General features: G+C 42.0%; 1 long non-coding RNA gene across 1 annotated transcript; it reads right to left on the bottom strand.

The window, feature by feature from the left end:
- Nucleotides 1-11,009: 11,009 nt before the first annotated feature.
- LOC125548311 lies at nt 11,010-12,448 on the bottom strand. Its single transcript, XR_007300983.1, has 3 exons — nt 12,256-12,448; nt 11,931-12,180; nt 11,010-11,390 (listed from the first exon to the last, which is right to left on the bottom strand). It is a non-coding gene; the product is annotated as an uncharacterized LOC125548311 (long non-coding RNA).
- Between the last annotated feature and the right edge of the window lie 7,305 nt (nt 12,449-19,753).

Below are 19,753 nucleotides of genomic sequence, written 5' to 3'. Positions count from 1 at the left end.
CACCTACCCTGCGCAATGCATGCAGCGTACACGGCAGAAATGGCAGGCATGGTGGGAAGAGTAAAATGGCAGTTACCCCCTCCCCCGGGATCGTGCGCGTACATTTCAATTAACTCCCCGTGAACGTGGGGCGCCGCCTGGCCCGTTACATGGGTAGACCCACGCCGTCTGACATCATACGAATCGCGGAGAGCCCGGGATTGATTCAATCTTAGGTTAATGAAGAAGCAAAGAAAATCTAAGAGGCTTGGATCCCGCCGCGACGAGGTCATGTTGCCATCCTGTGCATTGTTAGGGCCTACCCCAACGATGCCCAGCAGCATGTGTGGGCCAGGCCCGGGGGCTCCGGTCAGTGCAACAAACATCCACGTTTGTTGGCCGAACCCATGCACAGGCATGGTGACGATTGCATATTCAATCTCCAAGGCATGGCATCAAGTCAAGCCAGAAAAGCCACTCTTCATGAGATCAAGGAGAGCATTAAGAAGAACAAGAATGCAGAAGGCCACCTAGGGAGGGCCTCCCTTGCCAGGAAGGAGGGCCTGGCCAGGTCGAGGCCGCACCCGAGGACAAGCCTAGACTCGCCCCGGCAAGCTTGTCGGGGCCGGCAAGATCAAACCCCACCAAGCTCCTTCAAAGGATCGTCACCAAGACGGCACAACTCCACCCCATCGCACCCAAGTCATTTATCAGTGCGGTGTCAAGGTGCTAAGAAACTAGGTGGATCCTATCAGGCATGTGGTAGCATCAAAGAGAAGAGATTACTTTATTGACACCCGTCCAGGAGGCTTGTCAAGCTGATGAGAAGAGGCAGATAAGCGGCGCAACAGGCTTGCCGGGATTCGCCCTCAACATGACAGCTAGCAGTGCATTTAATGCACTTTGTCCTAACTTCCAGAGTTAGGTATGATAGCACTTTTAGGTATCTAATCACAACCAAATGACTATTTTTCCACGGTGGTTACCCCTTAACCTGTAAAAGGAGGCCCGAGGCAACCTAGCAAAGGGTTTGAACACTTTGACCCCATGCACTTGTAAGCTCTCGTCGCTCTCCCCGAGGCACCCTTGCTGGGCCAGAGCATGTCGAGCCTTCGTCCACCTCCAAATCAATCCACCAAAGCAGGAGTAGGTTTTTACGCTGCAAAGCGGCCCTGCATAAAAAAGTGATATGTCCATCGTCGCACTGTTCCCTATTGCTTCTGCTCTTTGTGCAACGTGGTTGTCCCCATGCCAAACCATAAAGGCCCCCCCCTATCCCATAGGTGATCATGCTTCCATGCCGGCACAACTACCCCAAGCTTATACCTCACTTGTCCTCAAGCGAAAGCCGATATTGATAATCATGACCACATGTTTAGAGAGAGAGAGGTGTCGATAAAAATAAAATACGGACATGGAAGCATCATGATGATTATCATAGCAGCAATATATCATCATTAAACTTCTCATGCTAGAGTAACAATTCATCACAAGCTAAAGTATGAAACACAAACTTTGTTGGAAACTAACAAACTATGATCTCAGTCATTGAAACAATCACAATCCATTATATTTTCAAAAGGAGTCTATGTAAGAGCAATGTTTAGCAAGTTCACATACTCAACCATCATTTAGTCTTCTATGATTGCTGACACTCAAGGCATATTTATAGAGCAAAATTCTTAGTCAGACACATAGAAAGATAGGGGCTTATGGTATCGCCTCCCAACTTTTTTTACCTCAAGGGCAATGTCAATAATAATAACTCGTGATCACCTACATCCAACTGGATATATATATATATACCACATGATGCTTGTCACTAAAGTGTACATAGAGAGGAATAGGGATGAACACTTTTGACTCTTGCAGAAAAATAAATACATCAAAGTAAAAGATAGGCCCTTCACAATGGGAAGCGGAGGTTGTCATGTGCTTTTTTTGGATGTATATATATATACCACATGATGCTTGTCACTAAATTGTACATAGAGAGGAATAGGGATGGACACTTTTGACTCTTGCAGAAAAATAAATACATCAAAGTAAAAGATAGGCCCTTCACAATAGGAAGCGAAGGTTGTCATGTGCTTTTTTTGGATGTGCAAGCTCTTAATGCAAAGGAACATTACTTTATATTGCCCCTTGTGATAGCAACCATTATTATGCGATCTGTTGCTTTTATTTCTTCACCATCACAAGATCGTACAAAGCTCATTTTCCCTTATAATAAAAGATCATACATATTTAGGAGCAATTTTTATTGCTTTGCACCAATGAAAACTTACTTGAAGGATCTTATTCAATCCATAGGTAGATATGGTGGACTCTCATGACATGAAACTGGGTTTATGGGTTTTGGGTGCACAGGTAGTATCTCTACTTAGTGCGAATTGTTCGCTAGCAAAAGATCCTAGACAAGCACCACATGTTAGAATATCCATAACAATATAACTTCTATGTGAATGTAAACAACCATAACTCTTTACATTGTCTTCCTTGTCCAACGTTGACTAATTGATATAAAATATTTGATGGGGGCTCACAATCATAAAAGATGTCTAAGATAGTATATTTATATGTAAGACCTCACTTCACTACTTTTTCATGAACTGCACCAATGACCAATGCTATGCTTGTCAACTTCCAACAAATTTTATCAACTATACTTCTTTTATGTGAAGTCATTACTCCCTATGGGAGTAGCATACGATCTTCTTATTCTTTTATTTTCCATTGCTAAGATTGAAACAAGAAAGCAAAGCAAAATTCAAACTACTCTTTATTAATATCTCGCACACGATTACATAGATAGATAGCTCACTAAGCAAGCACTCGGAAATATATCATACTAAAACTTTATTATTCTAAATCACGAAATAACTAAGGATCAAACTAAGATAGATAAAGATGATAAAGTGGTGGTGATACGATACTGAGGCACCTGCCGAAGCTTGGCACAAGCCAAGGGGAGTGCCCGTAGCCGTGTGCTCAAGCCTCCATCTTTGGTGATGGTGATGTGATGTTCTTGGCGATGATGTCTGTGAGGATGTGATTTTCCTCTTCAAGCTTATTGACTTACTGCGTAAGATCCATAATTTCCTTCTAGAGCTTCCGGATAACAGTTAACGCACCATCCAACCAGGGGTCTTTCCTGGCTGGGGGAGATGAAGCAACGCTCTTTTTCATGTTACGATAAGAAATAAATTTAGTGTTGGGAAGTTTAACCGTATCCGGCAAGCTCAATCCCTCGTATTCCACATGCATGTCCCTGTGTGGTGGTCAAGAGGTTTCCTCCTGCTCCATGGAATCGAACCTCTTTAACTCATCTTCGACATCTTCATTGATCGGCCATCCATAATGGTCTTCATCATCATATACTCTTGGTTTTGCAACAACATGGGAAGCATGGCTCTCTCCAACCGAATCTTGGGATGACATACCTTCAGATCTGTCAGAAAACAGCACAAAACAAAGGCAAAGGAGAACCTCGTGATACGGTGGTCAAAACATCAGGAAGTATATATAATGAATTTTTTCGTGTAGGACAAGTAACATGGAAGAAAAACAAAGTCGGGAAAGTCCACAAGGGGGCCACAAGCCTAGGAGGCACACCCAGGGGGTAGGGCGCGTCCCTCGAGCTTGTCGCTCCCTCATGCACTTTTCGGGTTGTTTATTATTTTCCTAATTTTAAAAAAATGGACATAAAGTACTTTTATGGAACTTTTGGAGTCGGTTTACTTACCGTACCACGTACATACCCCTTTTTCAGGGTTCTGGAGTGTTTCGGGAGGTTTCCCTTATGTGCTCTTGTAGTTTCATAGTTTGGATAATATTGGTTTCAACATTAATGGGTGTGTCTGAGATATAATTTTTATTTTTTCCCCATTAACCACCTTCGGATTATTGCCTTCGGCGTTGTTTATGTTGATAGCTTCAGAACAATAAACTTCTTTAACGATATACGGTCCTTCCCATTTAGAGGGAAGCTTTCCTGCAAAGAATCTTAAACGGAAGTTGTATAATAAAACTCGATCTCCTATTTTAAATCCCGTTCTTTGGATTCTTCTATCGTGCCATCTTTTAACCTTTTCCTTAAATAACTTAGAAGTTTCATAAGCTTGTGTCCTCCATTCATCTAAAGAACTAATATCAAATAACCTCTTTTCACCGGCAAGTTTGAAAACATAGTTAAGTTCTTTAATTGCCCAATATGCTTTATGTTCTAAATCAAGAGGTAAATGACATGCTTTTCCATAAACCATTTTATAAGGGGACATACCCATAGGATTTTTATAAGTAGTTATGTATGCCCACAATGCATCATCAAGTTTCTTAGACCAGTTCTTTCTAGATCTACTAACACTCTTTTGCAAAATTAGCTTTATTTCTCTATTGCTCAATTCAACTTGACCACTACACTAAGGATGAAAAGGTGATGCAATTCTATGGTTGACATCATATTTAGCAAGGAGTTTATGGAAAGCACCATGAATAAAATGTGAACCACCACTCACTCATTAAATATCTAGGGACCCAAACCTCCGGAAAATAACTTCTTTAAGCATTTTAATATATGTGTTATGATCAGCACTACTAGTTGCAATAGCTTCTACCCATTTAGTAATATAATCAACAACAACTAGAATATGTGTATACCCATTAGAGGAAGGAAAAGGTCCCATGTAATCAAATCCCCAAACATCAAATGGTTCAATAACAAGTGAATAATTCACAGGAATTTCCTGACGTCTACTAATATTACCAATTCTTTGACATTCATCACATGATAAGACAAATTTACGTGAATCCTCCAAGAGAGTAGGCCAATAAAAACCAGATTGTAATACCTTATGTGCAGTTTTGTCTCTAGCATGGTGTCCTCCATATGCCTCAGAATGACACTTCCATAGGATTTTTTCTTGTTCATGCTCAGGTACACAACATCTAACAAGACCATCTAATCCTTCTTTATAAAGATGTGGTTCATCCCAAAAGCAATGTGTCAAATCAAAGAAGAACTTTTTCTTTTGTTGGTATGTGAAACTAGGTGGTATATATTTAGCAACAATGTAATTAGCATAGTCTGCATACCAATGAGTATTACCAGAAGCATTTATAATAGCTATTTGTTCATCAGGAAAACTATCATCAATAGGCAGTGGGTCATCAAGAACATTTTCCATTCGAGACAAATTATCAGCTACAGGATTCTTAGCTCCCTTTCTATCAATAATATGCAAGTCAAATTCTTGCAGTAAAAGAACCCACCTAATTAACCTAGGTTAAGCATTTTTATTTTAAAGATATTTAATAGCAACATGATCAGTGTGAACAATCACTTTAGAATCAACAATATAAGATCTGAATTTATCACATGCAAACACAACTACTATTAATTCTTTCTCAGTGGTAGCATAATTTCTTTGAGCACTATCTAGAGTTTTACTAACATAATGGATAACATTTAATTTCTTATCAACTCTTTGTCCAAGAACAACACCAATATCATAGTCACTAGCATCACACATAATTTGAAAAGGAAAGTTCCAATTAGGTGGTTGAACAATGGGTGCATAGGTTAAGGCTTTCTTAAGTATTTCAAAGGCTTCTACGCAATCATCATCAGAACAAATGGAACATCTTTTTGCAAAAGATAAGAGGCCTAGAAATTTTATAGAAGTCTTTAATAAACCTTATATAGAAACCAACATGACCAAGGAAACTTCTTATACCTTTAATACCTTTAGGACATGGCATTTTATCAATTGCATCAACTTCAGCTTTATCTACTTCAATACCTCATTCAAAAAAAATTCCCCAAGACAATACCTTCATTAACCATAAAGTGGCACTTCTCCCAATTCAAGACAAGATTAGTTTCTTCGCATCTCTGCAAAAATCGATCAAGTTTTCTTAAGCAATCATTAAAAGAAGTCCCGTAAACAGGAAAATCATCCATGAAAACCTTAACAATCTTTTCACAAGTCAGAGAATATATCAGTCATACATCTTTGAAAGGTGGCATGTGCATTGCATAAACCAAATGGCATATGTCTATAAGCATAAGTTCCAAAAGGGAAAGTAAAAGTAGGAATCTCTTATTCTTCTTTTGACACAGGTATTTGGGAGAAACCAGAATATCCATCAAGGAAACAACAGTGTGTGTGCTTAGACAATCTTTCTAACATTTGATCAATAAAAGGCAAGGGGTAATGATCTTTTCTAGTAGATTTATTTAATTTCCTAAAATCAATTGCCATCCTATAACCAGTTACAATTCTTTGTGGGATAAGTTCATTTTTATCATTAGGAACAACGATAATGCCTCCTTTCCTTGTGACACAATGAACGGGACTTACCCATCTACTATCAGCTATGGGATAAATTATACCTGCTTTGAAAAGCTTCAATATTTCAGTTCTTACCACATCTTTCATCTTAGGTTTCAATCGTCGTTGCTGATCAACAACTGACTTAGCATCAGGCTCCATATTAATCTTGTGCTGACATAGAGTGGGACTAATGCCCTTAATATCATCAAGAGTATATCCAATAGTGGCACGGTGCTTCTTCACAATTTTTAGTAATCTCTTTTCTTCATGCTCTGAAAGGTTAGCACTAATAATAACATGATATATCTTCTTTTCATCAAGATAAGCATATTTCAATGTATCAGGCAGTTGTTTCAACTCAAACATAGGATCAACTTTAGGTGGAGGAGGACCTCCAAGAGTTCAACATGCAAATTGTGTCTAAGAATAGGTGGTTGATCAAAGAAAATCTTATCTATCTCATTTCTTTCGTTCATATGCATATCATTTTCATGGTGTAGCAAATATTGTTCTAATGAATCAGTAGGAGGTACGACAATAGAAGCAGGACTAACAATTTCATCCTTACTGGGCAATTCTTTATCATGAGGTTGTCTCCGGAATTTAGAGAAATTAAACTCATGACATACATCACCAAAGTTAAACACTGACAGTTTCTTTATTGTAATCAATATTAATATTAACTGTATTCAAGAAATGTCTACCAAATATAATGGGGCAAAAATCATCTTGTGGAGAACATAGAACTAGAAAATCATTAGGGTATTTGATCTTTCCATGCAAGACTTCAACATCTCTAACAATCCCAAGCGATGAAATAGTATCTCTATTCGCAAGTTTAATTGTAACATCAATGTCTTCTATCTCAACATGTGCAGTATCATTCATGATCTCTTGATATAAGGTAAACGGAATAACACTCACAATAGCACCCAAGTCACATAAACCATGATAACAATGGTCTCCTATTTTAACTAAGACAACAGGCATGCAACCAATAGGCCTAGTATCAGGCTTAGTAATTCTAGTTGCTTCATCTATACCAATATAAAAAGACCCAAAGGGGCAGATCCAAACCATCTCGACCGTCAAATCATTCTATCTAGCGGTTCAAATCGCTTCAATGTTGAGCACCAAACATGTCTAACGCTCTAATTATCCACCATTGCCATTGGTTATAAACACGTTTTGACTCAATGCTATCCCATAAAATCTGTCATGTAATTAATATCCTACCATTCCCGCGTAAAAAGTAATTGATATCTTACCAAATACCAACGTGCAACAGATATATCTTACCTAATATAAGATGCAACTAATATCCTACCTAATATAAACGTGCATTGCACGTACATTATTACTAGTTATAGAAGTAAATAACATGCCATCAATATTATCAACCAAGAGATCTTTAACCATAACAAAATTAGGTTCAACTTTAATTTGTTCAAAGGGTCTAGGTGCTCCAATATTACTTTTGTTAACTATTGGGGATATAAGCCCACGGTGTGACCCACCCAGGAGGGGTCGGGTTACACTGTTGGCGACTCATAAGTGAAAGCCTAAGAAGGCCCAAGATTTAAGAGCTTGGAGGCGGCTTATAAGATGGGCCTATTGAAGGCCCAAGACCCGAAGATGGGTGCTACTTCTTGAGCTTGCGTTGGTTTTTCCCTTGAAGAGGAAAGGGTGATGCAGCAAAGTAGAGATAAGTATTTCCCTTAGTTAAGAACCAAGGTATCAATCCAGTAGGAGAAGAACGTGCAAATCACCAATACATGCACAAACAATCAAACACTTGCACCCAACACGATAAAGAGGTTGTCAATCCCTTCATGGGCACTTGCAAAGGTGAGATCTGATAGAGATAGATAAAACTAAACAAAAGATAAAGTAAATATTTTGGGGTTTTTTGGTCTATAGATCTAAAAATAAAAGATTGCAAAATAGTAGATCGGAAACTAATCTAATGGAAAATAGACCCGGGGGCCATAGGTTTCACTAGAGGCTTCTCTCATGAAGGCAAATAATATGGTGGGTGAACAAATTACTGTCGAGCAATTGATAGAAAAGCGCAAAGTTATGACGATATCCAAGGCAATGATTATGCAATATAGGCATCATGTCTGTATCAACTCGACCCACTCCTGCCTGCATCTACTACTATTACTCCACACATCAACCGCTATCCAGCATGCATCTAGAGTATTAAGTTCATAAAGAATGGAGTAACGCCTTAAGTAAGATGTCATGATGTAGAGGAATAAACTCATGCAATATGATATAAACCCCATCATTTTATCCTCGATGGCAACAATTCAATACGTCTACCCCTACTTTGTCACTGGGTGGAATCACGCAAGATTGAACCCAAAGCTTAGCACCTCTCCCATTGCAAGTAAAACCAATCTAGTTCGCCAAACCAAACCGATAATTCGAAGAGAAATACAAAGATACCAAATCATGCATATAAGAATTCGAAGAAGATTCAAATAATATTCATAGATAAGTTGATCATAAATCCACAATTCATCGGATCTCGACAAACACACTGCAAAACAAGATTACATCGGATAGATCTCCAAGAACATCAAGGAGAACATGGTATTGAGAATCAAAGAGAGAGAAGAAGCCATCTACACTACCAAAAGAAGACACATCCGTGACATTTTGGGCCAAATAAATTTTTTTCTATCATGCTTATGACACTTCTATGATGATAATTGTGACAAAACCCGGTATCATCATAGATGTGGTGGGCTCCTACTTCTATGACAAAAAATCATGACAGAAAATGGGCTTTTCGTCCTGGGCGAGCCGGAGACGCAGCTGCATGACATTCTTTGGGCCGTCCATGATGGAGAAAACCATGGTAGAAGCAAGGGTGAGGAAAATATCAGGGAGTTCCCGGTTACGGTGGGTGATCGGGGGCCAAGCGATGCGTGTTTCTCTCGTACACATAGGCGCGTGGGTGCGAGCGTCGGGCTCTAACTGAACCCGAGCGATTGCACTGCAGGCTACACGATACTGAACCCGAGCGATCGATCGATGGCTATTAACTGAACCCGATCGAGCGATTCCTTCACTACTGCTGCTAACTGAAGCCGATCGAACACTGTTGCCTCCTTCCCTTGATGAACAATGAGCGTTGTTGGGGGTTTGGATGAACAGTTCCCGGTGGGGGGTTGGATGAACAGGACCCCGTGGTAGTAGAGGCCGTTGCCGCTGGATGAACAGTACCCCGACCGATCAAGCCGGTGGAGGGCTGGATGAATAGGACCCCATGGAGGGCTGGATGAACAGGACCCCGTGGAGGCTGGTTGAACAGTAGCCGGTGGAGGGCTGGATGAACAATAGCCCGTGGAGGGGTGGTTGAACAGGACCCCGTGGAGAGGGTTGGTTGAACAGTAGCCGGTGGAGGAGCGGTGGAGGCTGGATGAACAGGAGACCGTGGATGAACACTCGCAAGTGGAGGCTGGAGGAGGTCGACGGTGGATGAACATGAGCCCGTGGAGGCAGTCGACGGTGGATGAATAGTACCCCATGGAGGCAGTCGACGATGGAGATGAACAGTATCCTGTGGAGTCCCGTTTTGCGGTACGCCACACCCCTCCCGATGAACAGGACCACCGTTTCGACTGTAGCGCTCCAACACAAGTCTGTTTCCTCCGTTTTACGATATGCCACGTCCCTCCCGATCAACAGGACCCCGTTTCGACTGTAGAGGTCTGTTTCCTCCGTTTTGCGGTACGTCAGACCCCTCCCAATGAATAGGATCCCGTTTCGACTGTGGCCGGTCAAACACAAGGCTGTTTCCTCCGTTCTGCGGTACGTCAGGCCTCGTTTCCATCGGCTGTTCCGTCCAAGCCGGTTGGCTCCCGATGAACACGACGACACATTCCGTTCTGACCCAGTCGGTTGCATCCCCATGATCATGACGATGGCACAGCTTCTCCGTTCCGACCCAGCCATGTACACGAGCCCTGGCCATACGTATGCGCGAGTATGCGTTCGAGACCTCGCCCGTATGTACATACGTGACCGTATTTACTTTCTTGCACCCTGCCGATGTACGTACGTGTACATGCTACGTGGTGTAACGACCCGGACCTGATAAGATTCAATGTCTTTGTGCTCACTGTGCTAGTCCCTGGACCGACTCGCTAGCACACACAGTACATATGAATATCAAATAACAAGTCCATCATTTACTATAACGTATGATCCAGAATTCATAAAGTATTACAAACTAAGTAGCACATAGTTAGCTTTATTCAATAATAGCGGAAATGTAGCATAATAGATGATGAGTCCCATCAATGCCCACTGGCGAAAATGCTGAGTGAAACTCACGACCCTACTGTATCTCACTGATCATCTGAAAATCCTGCAACATGATAAGTTGCAGCTACAAAGGGTCAATAATTGAATGTATTGGCAAATCACATAATATGATATAGCAAACCTACATCCACAAAGCAATGTATGACAAACAAAACACACAAGTTAGTTTCAAGAAAAATGTCTTCACCTACATCCACTAACTGAACTTACAACCGCCTCTAACTTATTCGCCCAAGATAACCCCAAAGATTCTAAGTAAAGATGACAAGAACTTCAAAAGTATCTCTCAAGTGCGCTCTGTCAGTGGCGCATTCTGTAGGAACAATAGAGCGCTCTGACAAGGATGCATTCACCTCATTTAAGTTCTGAAAACTATACCTCGCCTCAAGTGTGCTCTATCAATGGCGCATTCTCTAGGGACAATAGAGCGCTCTGCCAATGACGCATTCACCTGGTTAATAATCCCGAGCCTACGGCTATAAACACTCACCACTTTCATGGATCACTCGACACATGCCCACGTCTACCATAGCAAGTTGTTCACACCATCAAATAACACAATTAATACCAAACATGACAAAACGAGATACACATATCAGGCCAAACATATATCATAGCATAAAACCACATGCATAGCAGACTATAGGATGAGCAAAATCAAAAGTGCAAACTTGCCTTGAACGGTGTTGAAGTACTACAGCGCTTAGTCCTGATCTGCTTCGCACTCGGGACAATCTATACGGTTAACGAAGGCACCGATAAATAAACCGTACTCACATAACGTCACAATAAAGTAAACAACAAGGAATTCAAATAAAAACTTAAATAACAGAAAATGTCAGTAGGTATATCTTATCTACATGCTAGTAGGATCACAATGCAAAAAGAATCAACTAATTCGGATATACGGTTTGAAAGATATGGCCTCTGGAAGGTTAAATTCAAATTTGAGCAAATTCAAATTTAAACAGTTCAAAAATTATATTGGATAGGTGTTCTGGATAGAGGGGATTATGATGAAGAATTTGACGTTGGTTTCATTAAATTTGAACAAAGAATGCAAAAGTTATGAAGGTTTGAAAAATAGGAACAAATCTGTTCTTTCCCTATTTAAAACAAAATCATTGCCACCAGGCGGGCTTCTATTGGTTCGGATGTGTTCACTGTGGAGTCTAAATAGCGAACGGTCACAAGATAAAGAAAAACGGTTTGAAAAAAAACACATGATCTAGTCCTTGTCGTTTAAAGAAGATCGGACGGATGGGAGACGCTCACCGCGGAACAAAGGGAAAGGCATCGCCGGACTTGGCGAAGAAGACCTCGGCGGCTCGGACCTCGACGGTGGAGACGTTTGCGGTGGTCCCCCGAGCTCAAGAAGGACTCTACTGGAGGCGGACATTCCTGTAGACGTTGAATTCGTTCTCTTCTGCGACGGTCCCGTCCTCTGGTGGTGATGACGTGCGGCTGAAGTCGCAGCGACGGCGAGGGCTCCTGATCGAGCTCTATTGAGTCGTTCCAGGGGTTCCTGTGCGAAGTAGGATGCCAGGATGGTATATGAGATCATGGAGAAGAAATAGGTGGAAGAGGAGATGCTGGGAACCTTCAGAGACGATCGAAACGACGGCGAAAGCTTCTGTCGGGCACGCAACTCCGACGAGATCCGATCTTCTGGTACGGGCGAGATAGGGCATGGGAGCGAGGGGTTTTGCCAAAAATCGGCAGAGGAGGGGTTGGCGATCTTAAATAGCATCAACTCGTGTGTGGAGTACAAGGATCGATCGAATCGGGCGCGGATTGAATCGGGACATGTTGTCCAGGACAAACACGTCCGAGGAAGGGGATGACATCGCGGGCCCGGGCTTCGGTGTGCGCGGGGCTGCGCTGCTTAGCGCGCGCGGGCGAAGGACAGCAAACGGGCTGCGCTGGGCTGCCCGACGGCACTGTGCACGCATGTTTTTTCAAACTCAGCTACAGGAATTAAAATAGCTAAATAAAATACAAAAAACTAATAAAATCACAAAAGCACACAGTAAAATATTTGTACTAATATATAAAACAGTGAACAATTTTACAACACCAATGCATCTTTGAAAACTTATTTTATGCAATAGGAACATACAAAGAGCATTATAATAACAACTATATAATAATTTTGGTTTTCTAAAATTTTCCCAAAAATAAATCTTGTGAAATCCAAACAATATTCTTAGCATTTTCCAACTACACTTAATAGGGGAGAAGTCATATTATCTCCACTCCAAAATTTTGCCTTGAGTTGAAAAACACTTTGAATATTCAGAAAATTCAAATATGCATAGAAATCATGAAGAAAAATAACGGTCCTATTAACATACCAAATTTGAAAATTTGGGATGTTACACGTGCGCGCCTCTACTACGACACGTGCCCTTCCTTACACGGCAACGGTTCATCGCTGCAGCCTATAGACAGACCGATCATATGTACATACACGTTCGTGACTAGAATGAGAACGCTATGTATACTTCCACCAGGTGGGTCCCAACTGTCACACACTTCCTTACGTGCGAAGATGTAGCTGGTGGGTCCCAGCAGTCAGCGGGGCGAATCAATTTTTTTTTGCCCGTAATATGGACGCACTTCCTTGCGTGCAAAGATGTAGCTGGTGGGTCCCAGCAGTCAGGGAGGAAATATTTTTTTGCGAAATACGGTGGCCCGTTCGGTGGGTCCCTACTGTTAGGTGGAGGAATAATTATTTTGCGTGTAATAAGGAGGCACTTCCTTGCTACGGTCGTGCATCAAGCTGTCAGTCTCTCCACATACAGTACTCTTTCGATGGAAGTCGTTCGTTGACCATATTGACCACGCCGCGCCGAGAGCACCAAGGCAGTGGACGACGGCGAGACCTAGGAAGGGGACGACGCGGAGCTGGGGAAGACGCGGAAGTGGATGCCCACGCGGGGACGAGTACGAGGGTTCACTGGTTCAGCTGCGGAGTGAGGCTGTCGTCACCGCAGGGCCTGGCCAGCGGTGGGAGTAGTAGGGGGCGGTGAGACGTCCGCGGCAGCATAGCCGGCCACGGGAGGAAGAAGCAGGCGGCACAACCGGCGCTGCTTTGGGCGGCTGGAGCAAGAAGACCAGAGGTTGAAAAAGCACTGCGGCCGTTGGATGGTCATCGTACGGTCACTAGAGCTAGAATCGTTCATATTGACTAAGTTGACAAAGCCCTCCATCCCTGTCAACTTAGTAGGCCCACAAGTCAGCCTCCCACTATGTTGGGTCCCAACGAGAAGGGGGACTATTCATTTTTTATGCGTAATAAGGAGGCACTTCCTTGCGTGCGAAGATATAGCTGGTGGGTCCGACCTGTCAGCGGGGGAACGTTTTTTTCGTGAAATACAGAGGCCCTTCCGATGGGTCTCAGATGTTAGGTGGACGAATCATTATTTTGCACGTAATAAGGAGGCATTTCCTTGTGTGCGGCCATGGACCCAGTGGTCAGCCTCTTCACGTACAGTTCATGTCCGATGGATGTCGTTCGTTGACCACGTTGATCACGCCGCGTCGAGAGCACCAAGGCGGTGGATGACGGCGAGGCCTAGGAAGGGGACGACGCAGAGTCGGGGAAGACGCGGAAATGGATGCCCACGCAGAGAGGAGTACGAGGGTTCACTGGTTCGGCTGCGGTGTAAGGCTGCCGTCGCCGCAGAATAACAGGGGGTGTGGGTGAGTAGAGTGATGGCCTAGCCAGCGGTGGGAGTAGTAGGGCGGTGAGGCCTTTGCGGCAGCACAACCGGCCATGGGAGGCAGGAGCAGGCGACACGACCGGTGCTGCTTTGGGAGGCTGGAGCAAGAAGACCAGAGGTTGAAGAAGCACGACGGCCGTTGGATGGACATCGTACGGTCACTGCAGCTAGAATCGTTTATAATGACTAAGTTGACAAAGTCCTTGGTACGCGTCAACTTAGTAGGCCCACAGGTCAGCCTCCGAAACGGTGCGCCCCAGACGTCAGGGGGAGGAATCATTTTTTGGCGGCTAAAGTTAGAATATCCGAGATTGAAGAAGAAACACGACATTCGTTGGATGGACATCCAACAGCCACTGCTGCTAGAACCGTGTGTTGACTATAAGTTGACAAAGCCTTGCATAAGCATCAACTTATTTTCTTTAGGGACGCGTCAACTTAGTAGGCCCACAAGTACGTGGCAGAGAACTTATAGCCCACTTGCAATTTATAAGAATGTACATCCCATTTTTGAATTCTAATGGAAATTACTATAGCCTATTTGCAGTTTGTTAAAAGTACAACCCATTTTCTAGCAAGGACAATGATTAATAATTTTAACCAACCGTTCAAAACAGAATTCAAAAAAAATTCCCACATTTTGATGGGATCCAAAATATTTTTATCCCGAAATTTCTAGTCAGATTAAAAACAATTTCAATATAAATTTGTATTACGTAAAAATCCAACGAAACATTGCGCGCACAACAATTAATGAAATTAAAATTTTCAAAATCCAAAAATAATATTTTATAAACTAATTACGTGTTTGGTGCATTTTTTATAGTTACTGCCCAGTTTTTATAATTACATCCCATTTAATATTTGTTAAAGCCCATTTTCCTATTAAGCCAAATGCATCCCTCCTAGGAAAGATTTGCAGCCCAGCGGGGCGAAGAATAACAAGTTGACCTTTCCTGGGTATTCCTAAAAAAAGTATAGCTGGGCTAGCCATTTTCAGCTTAAAAAAATTAATATCTGGGCTGGATATCTGGCCTGGGCTAGATGGGCCACAACCCGCCCAGTTAATACCCTGCTCTCCTCTGAACAACAAAGAAAACATTGGTCAAGAAAAACTCTGCAGTGCTGACACCTCAGAAACACAAATACTGCTCGAGCTGCTTGGTCCTAACTGTCGGCCGCTCCTTGTGCAATTCTCTCGTTTATTGACTATATAGGTTGACAATGGTGTAGGACCATGATGTCAGGAAACCAGGAGGAAGCAAAAAAATAGTTGTACATAATAAGGAGGCACTTGCGTACGTACGGCTATGGCCCTAGTGGGTCCCTACTGTCATCCAGTCAAAATAAAGTCATCTCCTGAATCCTCGTGTTCGTTGACCATGTTGACAATGCTCGGCGCCACGACGAGCGCAACAACTCGAAGGACGATGGAGAGGGCCTCGCAGGCCCTATGGATGGTCTGATACAGCGTCCGCTGCTCATTCAGGAAGCCAGGATCATCGGACACCTATGAGCACCTTCGAGAGACTGAGACGGCATGAAACGGTAAGGCCGTGCTTGGGAGCTCTAGTTTATTTCACACCTGTATTAAGATACAAGTGCAATTTACTCGTCATCGGAAATAACGCGTAAAATACAGGCGTAATGAAACCGAGGAACCGAGGTCTGTAAGTAAAACCGGCGGGTTACGCATGTAATTTGAGAGACCAGTGTATATTTTACTAGTCGAAATCGACCAACCAAGTGCTTCACCCGAGACCATCTGCTTTTATTCACAAGCGTCGGTTTTACAAGCAGTTTTGGTTGGGAAATGGCGATCCAATCACGACCTAAGATGATGAGTTGGTCGGAAGACCATATGGTTTCACCTCTAACCTATCCGTGTTGTCGTATAGGCTATGAATGAAACATAAGACAATGAACTTCTTAAGCACAGAAACAATAGAAGAGGATGATCTTCTTAACATGCAAATCACGGGCATTAGATCAACATGCAAAACAATATGAAGCATTATTCTCAGGAGGCACGGTGAACAGCTCGTGATGCCGCATGCCACAACATTCCAAGCTCAACTTTGCAATCAAACTCACAAGGTCTCGCATTACATAGAAAACATTCAGAACAAATTCTTAAAATACCTTACATAAGTCAACATTCATGTGACTATGCATCTCAGCAGAGTAAATATTTACTTCTGAACTGAAGACATGAATAGGAAAAAAGATCGACATTGCTCACAACAAAGGGCGTCCCACTCAAAAATATCAAATGCATGTCTTCTGGCTAACATCAATGAGCAAAAATTGACAAGGTTTTCCAATTCCAATATATTAAACTAATGTCTTCTTGCTAACATCAATGATTAAACTTTGACAAGCTTTTCCCATTCAAAATATGTAATGCCTATGATTGTGGAACGGGCAGGGTTTGTCATCAGTTTGTCATCTGATAGTCCGGTGGCTCAAGGTGACGACGAATGATTAGAGAACCATTCGATGTATTGTGTATGATGAAGTATTATGGAGGACACGAACCATCTAAACATTTTGTGCAGTTCCACTAAAATCAAGCTGAGCATCCCTGTGGATTTTGTATTTATATGCTGCCAGAAAACAAAGACACATCAGCACACACATGAATATTGGCCCCAGTGTCAACCCACCAATTGGTGGACTAACAAACTGAATGTGTGGTAAACAGATTACCATACCCAGATGCCCCATCATTGTTGCTTAGAGTGACATTGACAGACTTGGAGTCCTGTCCTGGCTTCTTGGTACTTGTTTGGGCACTTGTTTGCCCAGTGTTCCTCCGAACCACAAGTAAAGCAGCCATCTCTCTTTTTGTCTTTCTTCTTAGCCTTCTTAATGGACGACCCAGGCAGCTCCATTCAAACATATAGTCCGGTGGCTCAAGGTGACGACGAATGATTAGAGAACCATTCGATGTATTGTGCATGATGAAGGATTATGGAGGACATAAACCATGTGAAAATTTTGTGCAATTCCACTAAAATCAAGCAGAGCATCCTTGTGGATTTCGTATTTATATGCTGCAAGAAAACAAAGACACATCAGCACACACATGAATATTGGCCCTAGTGTCAACCCACCGATCGGTGGACTAACAAACTGAAAGTACGTTAAACAGATTACCATACCCAGATGCCCCATCATTGTTGCTTAGAATGACATTGACAGATTTGGAGTCCTGTCCTGTCTTCTTGTACTTGTTTGGGCACTTTTTGCTCAGTGCACTCCATGTGTTGTAGAGTTTCCTATGCTCTCTGTAGACTAGTCATGTCACCAGCGTCTACTAATACTCTGTAAAGCTTCTCGATCATTCCTTATGTAATGTAGCACAAACAATGACTGCTTCTTTCTGCAAAGTGGTAAGACCAACTAGACCCACGAATACAGTAGTTTGCCTTAGACACATTGGCTCCTTTTGCGCAGTTCAACTAAAATCAAAGTTGGAATAAAATCGAGCTTTAATTTTGATATCCCTGTAAGCAACAATAGGTATAAGGGAAACAATTACTGAGAAATAACAGTTGATAACTTGTACTTCTAGAAGAAAACATCTACTGATCTACCTTATCTTAATGGGAAACAAAGCAGGAGAGTAGCAATTCTCAATCAATGTGATTCATTCATATTAACTGAGACATTATCTTAACAATGCCTTGTTTCAACATGTATAAAGAACGACAAAGCAAAAAAGTACCATTCCTAAAACAATGCGACTGATTCATTTTAACACAGACATTTTCTTAACAATACCTTGGTTAAACATGTAGAAAGAACTACACAGCAGGATAGTACCATTTGTAAAACACTGTAACTGATATATAATAACAGAGACATTATCTGAACAATATATTTCTTAAACATGTACTCCGGCCGATCCCTAACAGAAATGGTACTCCCGCAGATCCCTAACAAGTGTTGCAGTTTTGAACTAAGATTCAGTAGTTAATTCCGAGGTAAGTCGGTACTGACCTTTCAAGACCAAGATTTGAAACAACTCGTGAGGAAGACCTAAAAGAGATCTCAACACATATATGGAAATCCGGTCGCCTTTTCTGCAGTTCCACCAAAATTAAGCGAAGCAAAATGTCGCAATAGCAACAAGTTGAATAGATATCCTTGTTTTAACAGAGGCAAAAAAGGAATCAATTACTGGCCAATAAAGGAGGATGAAACATGCGGCCAAAAAAAGGTAATCCCGCCAATCCCTAACAAGTGTTGCAGTTTTGAACTAAGATTCGGTAGTTAATTCTGAGAGTTGCATTGCTTAATTTTACCAGCGGCATTAGATTAACAAAAAGCATAAATAGTTCCAGGAGAGAGTGGGTACAACAACAACATGTGCTTCCATCTACATATAAAGGGGGTGATGCAGAGTTTGTTGTAACAAAGCAACAAGCGTCATGTCTGGGTTGGTCCCGTTTTTGTTCACTACTTAATGGGAAAAGACAGCAATACCATAGCTTCAATTCATCATTTATTTAAAACAGTACCAACACAAGTAGTATAGCATCTCAAAGCACACTGCACAATCATGTGGATGAAGGCCTGTACTGACCTTTCATGAGATGACCAAGATAAAATATGAATCTACCAACACGAATAGGAAATGCAATCTCATTTTGTGCAGTTGGACTGAAATCAAGCAAAGTTGCTGGTGTGACATTTAAGTTTGCTATAGCAACAAGTTGAATAGATATCCCTGTTTTAACAGAGGCAAAAAAGGAAACAATTACTGGCCAATAAAGGAGGATGAAACATGCGGCCACAAAAAGAAGCATCTACCCTATCTTGATGGAAAACAAAGTATAGGACAGTAGCATTTCTAAAATGGTTGCATTGATTCATATTAACAGAGAAATTCTCTTAAAACAGTTCAGTAGTTAATTCTGAGAGTGGCATTGCTTAATCTTACCAGCGGCATTAGATTAAGAAAAAGCATAAACAGTTCCAGGGGAGAGTGGGCGCAACAACACCATGTTCTTCCATCTACTTATAAAGGGGGTGATGCAGAGTTTGTTGTAACAAAGCAACACGCATCATGTCTGGGTTGGAACAATTTTTGCCCACTTAATGGTAAAAGGCAAGAGTTCAATAACTTCAATTCAACATTTATCCAAAATAGTACCAATACAAGTAGCACAACATCTCAAAGCACACTGCAGCATCATGTGGAGGAAAGTCGGTACCGACCTTTCTTGACCAAGATTTGAAACAACTCGTGAGGAGGACTTGAAAGAAATCCCAACACATATATGAAAATCCATGATCTCCTTTTGTGCAGTTCCACCAAAATTAAGCAAAGTCGCCGGTGTGACGTTCAAGTTGAACTTCACAAAA

Source organism: Triticum urartu, chromosome 3 (genome assembly GCF_003073215.2).
Source record: "Triticum urartu cultivar G1812 chromosome 3, Tu2.1, whole genome shotgun sequence".
In the NCBI taxonomy this organism is placed as follows: domain Eukaryota; kingdom Viridiplantae; phylum Streptophyta; class Magnoliopsida; order Poales; family Poaceae; genus Triticum; species Triticum urartu.
The sequence above is the reverse complement of the archived record's forward strand: the minus strand, read 5'-3'. Positions and strand labels throughout refer to the sequence as shown.